This window comes from Plectrocnemia conspersa, unplaced genomic scaffold, assembly GCF_051122295.1.
Source record: "Plectrocnemia conspersa isolate PC_06_02 unplaced genomic scaffold, ASM5112229v1 ptg000003l, whole genome shotgun sequence".
In the NCBI taxonomy this organism is placed as follows: domain Eukaryota; kingdom Metazoa; phylum Arthropoda; class Insecta; order Trichoptera; family Polycentropodidae; genus Plectrocnemia; species Plectrocnemia conspersa.
In genome coordinates, this window is record NW_028277167.1 from 9,566,016 (window position 1) to 9,572,130 (window position 6,115).

Here is a 6,115-nt window from a genome sequence, read left to right on the forward strand (position 1 = left end):
AAAAAGAAGTTATGAAATTAAATTGAAGATCATCAAAATTGGCAAACCACGTCCACCTCTTCCCAATTTATTTATGAAGCATAAAGACAATAAATGTGAATATACAAGACATTTTTCATTTTCATCATATGAACGAACTCAGTGGTTAACAGGCTGCGAACTTCGATCTAGATTGTTCTGTTGGCCATGTTTATTGTTTTCCAAAGAAAGAAGCGTGTGGAATAAAAGTGGATTTGCTGACCTTAGTCATCTGATAACGGCACTGAAAAAACACAAAAGAGCGCAGTCACACGTTCAATCATTTTTTTCTCTCAAAATGTTTGGAAAACAACGAATTGAAGTAATGATTGACGCTCAACGTAAAGCTAATATAAATCAACATAATGAACAAGTTCATAAAAATAGAGAAATATTAAAGCGAATGATTGACGCAGTAGTATATCTAGGAAAACAAGAACAACCTTTTCGAGGCCACGATGAGTCCTGTAATTCACTAAACAAAGGAAATTACCTTGAATTTTTAAATGCACTTCGAGAATACGATTCTGTTTTGGATACTCATTTAAATACTGCAACGGTGTTTCGTGGTACTTCCCCATCCATACAGAATGACATAATTGAAGCAATTGGTGATGTTATTAAAGATCATATTAAGGAAGAAGTAAATTCAGCAAATTTTGTCGCTATTATTCTTGACGAAACTTCAGATATAATGACGAACTCACAGCTCTCGACAGTTTTGCGTTTTGTTTATGAAGGTAAAGTTTACGAGCGGTTTATTGGCTTTACAGACGTTAGCTCTGATAAAACAGCCGATGGCTTATTTTGCCACGTTGTAAATATAATTGAAGAATTTCAAATTCAAGAAAAATTAGTTGGACAGACTTATGATGGGGCGAGTGTAATGAGTGGGCATATTAATGGTTTGCAAGCCAAAGTACTCGAAGTTTATCCACTGGCCATTTTTACACACTGCTATGCTCATATGTTGAATTTAACATTACAACAAGGTCTTTCCAATATAAAAGTGTGCAAATCATTCTTTCAAACTTTAAATGGATTGTCTGCATTCTTTTCGAAATCTTCCAAACGAATAAATGCTTTACAAGAGTTTGTAGGTAGAAGACTTCCTTCTGTTACACCTACAAGATGGAATTACACATCACGGTTAAGTAACACAGTGCAAAAATACAGAAATGAATTTACGGACTTTTTTCGAGACGTCGTGAAAAATTGTGAACTATGGGACCCCGACACTGTAATAAAAGCACGAGGTTTTCTTAGCTTTTTGGAAGATTTTGAAACAAGAAAACTTCTCCACATATTTTCAAACCTTTTTGGAAAAACTGATGTGTTATACAACATTTTACAATCCAAATCTTTTGACATATTATATTGCTGTAAGAAAGTTACCGAAATTTTGCAACAACTCAGACATGAACAGGAAAATAATTATGAAACATTATGGGATTCTTATGTAACGGAAGAAAATTATCCAAGACTGAGTAATGATTTGCTTGTTGAAGAAAAGCACGCGTTTAGCCAACTATTTAATACAATAGTTGATAATATATGTAAGCAAATTGAATACCGTTTTTCTTCAATGTCCAAATTGGAATATTTTCACCTTCTGGAGAAAGAAAAATATGAGCAATATAAAGGAAAATTTCCAAATGAATTACTTACCAAACTGCAACAATTCTATGGAACATTATTTGATTATATAAGTTTAAAAAATGAGCTTGCTGTTCTTTATCATTTACCTGAATTTGCAGAGAAATCTGTTCATGAGCTTGTACAATTTATGAACACAAATAATCTTGAGTCAGGTTTTCAGGAAATAGATAAATTAGGCAAACTAATATTAACTCTTCCAAGCAGTACTGCTTCAGCAGAACGTTCATTTTCTGCTCTGAAACGTATTAATACATGTTATCGAAGTACCCAAGGCCAAGAAAGGCTATGTGGCCTTAGCTTGATTTCAATAGAAAAAGAAATCCTTATGGATATTAAAAAGAAGAGCACTTTTTATGACAGCGTGATAGAAAAATTTATGATTAAAGAAAGAAGATTAGATTTTATATATAAATAATTATAATTTTATGTTTATTGGAAATTTGATATTTTTATATAATATTATTTTAGATTAGGTTTGATGTTTATTTATTTATTTATATATGGGAAAAAGCTGTAAGGCAGTTTAGGCATGCAAAAACCTCGGCTAATAAAAATGAAAAAATGTACGTTTTTTTTAATTTTTTTATAGCACACCCAATATTAACACCCACCGTACGCCACTGATTCATACATATTTTTCACACATTTTTAATTAATAATATATGATAATAGAATAATTGTATTAAATCAGTTTAAAAATCATGGCTATATGCATATTTTTTACTTGTTTTGATACAAATCACTAAATAAATATTTATTTATTGTATATGTAAATAATGCTCTTTGATGTCTTAATGTAAGCCCATAACAAATTTTAACAACTCGACATGGCAACGAATAGGATTAAAGATGTGTCGTTAACGAAGGGCAACACCCTTGCTTCGAATTGCGAATAAGATTGTAGCTCTCTTAATTTAAAAATGGTATTCAATTAAATAAATTAATTTAACGCTACTTTCATTCGTGTGTCAATTTTTTGTATATCAATGAATTTATTTGCATGTGTTCTTAATACGATGAACAAAATGAAGATATATGATATGCATAAAATGTTTGAGCTCACCTAAGCTTTCAATATTCGATTCGATCTAGTATTGGGTCATAAATAACCGTTTCCTGTTATATTCCCTTGCCTCTAATGTTTTTTTTATTTAATAACAAGTGAAGGTAATAAAATATTTACTGTTTAAATTTAGCAAAGAAAAACATATTCGTTAAATGTTTGTTAAATATATGTACATAAAATAAATATTATATTTCAGATTACTTATGTATATATCATACTTATATATAAACTGAATCAGTAAATGTAGAAATCACTAATGGGTTAATTAAAGAAGCATAAAAGTTACCAGAGAAGAATATGTTTTCACACCATTTCCTTTTATTAAACCAAATACCAATTTTGGCGATGAATTGCCAAATGTGAAAGTAATAGGTGCTTTTTATGTTATATTTTTATCCATCTACCCAAAACATAAGATAATATGATTCACTAGTTTTCACAAATATATTAAATAAAATGGCGCAATATAATAATTTTATGTTATTACGTATATATTTTTTGCTACAATATATACAGAAACATGTTATTTTATTTGTAGTTAAGACTAAAAGTAGTTAAATTATAATATATAATCTAGCGATAGTTAAAAAAATATGTTTTAAAATAATATAATTTTAATTTTTATACAGAACATAAAATTAAAAATTAATACAAACCAATTACAAATTAAGCAGTCGTTTTGATTTCTATTGCACATCCTTTGACGTATCATATTTATCCATAGTTTCATCCCCTAGAATATCATAGTATATAAATTATTGCATTAAAGATCACGTTCTTTTTAATATGATAATTAATCACTGCAGCACATTTTCTAGAAAAGTAATTTTTCTTAATAATAAGATACTATAGTTTCAAGATAATATATCACTTTGAGAGGTCAAGAATATTTTTAATATATTGAATACAATATATACAGAATGAAGTACATAATACACACCATAAAGCACTAAAGCTATATAGCAAATATAACATCTGAACTAACTCAGCAACTACACAATTGTAACAACAGTATTTAAAATGGTAGCACATTTTAATTGGATTGGAAACCTTTGCTGTAATAAGAACATGAAAATACTGTGCTCATTAAATTATGTTTTGACTTAAAATAAATAGAAAGAGATTGAATAGGTGAATTTTTTCAGTATTTTATTTTCTGACAAAGCATAAACAGTAATCCTAGTAAGCCAATTTTAATTGTGTTGCTAAGCATTTGCATTTTATTTTTTTATGAATATAATAAAATGCGGTCTATATTTAGTCTTATATTTCATTAGCTTCTAGTTAAAAATATTTATTTTGCTATTCATTATAAAGCACATAAACTGCGCCGAAAAATATTGCCTATTACTGTAATTTTCTTTGATAAATTACCTTCATTATTTTTTTATTATAGTCTTAACACATCGTAAAAAAAAGTACAAAATTACCTGACGCCCGTGTATTCCGTTTGTAATAAAATTTCTGCTTAAAAATATTCTTACTCATATTAAGTACATACATTGTTTCTATTTTATGAGTGAAAATATGACTCATTTTAATTTTAAAGGGCCATTATTTTAATTCGTAAAGAGCACCTACTAATTTCAGAGACTTTTGAGTTTTGTTTTCTTATAGGTTAAATACTCATTTGACAATAATTATAAATGCATTATTAATAATTTGCTGTCTTAGATACTGATAAAATAACTCGCAATAGGTTTTATTTTTTACTCTAATCAAACATTTATTACTCAATGTTTAATTATAGAAAAACATAATTTGTGATATAAAATGTTTAATTACTTTCAGCAATTATTATCAATGAAAGAATAAACCGATTAATCCAGATTTGTTTGACCCTTCTGTTGATTCTATTTAATATTTTATTAAAATATAATCTGTAAAAAGTAACAAATCGTACCCAAGTTTTAAATAGAAAGCTTTAAAATTTGTATACACAAGTAAATTAATGGTACGAGTGAATCCGAAATAACCAATTCTGACTTTTAAAATTGTTTTGTTACAACTTGGAGTCTTCGTCTTAAACTTTTATTGCCGTTAAAACTTTGTCTTACTTACATACCTCAGTCATTTTGCATTGTATAAGCTGGTGTAAAAATATTAGTATGAAAATATAGTTATATTTTTAAATATCAATGATTTTAAGTTAGATCTATTTATAATCAAGATGGTGATTATAGAAAAAACGTTTTATTTTAAAACATATCAAACATGTGGCCCTCTTAGAGAAGTAACACCCCGAGGGCAACACACAACTTGAACCTTCGTCAAACAAAATAACCCTGTCACCACATTATATACAAGTACATATATATATATATAATATCGTGCAATCTCGAATATTACGCACGCCAAAAATGATTTTGATTTCAAATTATCAATGACTGTTACTTTTATCGGCTTTTTATCGAATTAAAAATAAAATTATAGCACATTTAACCTTTCACGTCTTTACTTATCTATGTTGTAAAACTAAACATCTCCAAGGACCCATAAGTTGTAAACCTTGCTATTATTCTTCTTCTTGAGTTTGGCTCCAGTTGTTATATAATGTATACCGTTTGCAATTTTATAAACTTATATTTACAACCACAGAATTATAAATTAAAAATTTAATTTAAATAATTATTTAATTATTAGAATATGTAAGCAAAAATAATGACGCATTATATTATTAGCGCAAAAGCTCGTTTAGTAATTAGTATTGTGTTGAAGTTGAGGTTTGTTAGCTTGTTATTATTATTAATTTGAACTAATTCGTATTTGTAGTTTATATATTGGTTTACATAATCATATAAGTACCTTAGAGATAAATTGGTTAATTAATGATAACACGTATACGTTGCAAGAGAGCTTTGTGTTATTTTATATTATAACTCGAGATTATAATTCATTTTTCTTCTTTAATAAAACGTTTCATAAGAAAAACACTCATGAAAAAGACAAAGAATAATAACTTGCTAGTCGTCGTTTTAATTCAACGAATAATTTACTAAATGTACCGACATTATTTTAACAATATAAAATAATAAACAACTTTGTTTTTCTGTCACCAAATGGTAAATAGACCGAAACCATTATTTAAAGAGCTGATTATGGCTTTCAGCGTAGTACTTTTTCATTTAAAATAAATTATTTAATAGTTTTTATATATATATGTATCATAAATATATCACCGAAGGTAGGCTCTATTGGTCTAGTAACACAGTTTTAGTTTACGTCGTTCCATGGTCACTAACTTTTTATGCCTCGCGGTGAAAAAGTCGAATTTATCGACAAAATTTATCATAAGCTTTTTCTTCGAAAGTTAAGAAACTTCTGTTTCTTGAACGGTATTTAAAGTTTTTTCTCGAGTTAAGTGACTATCTA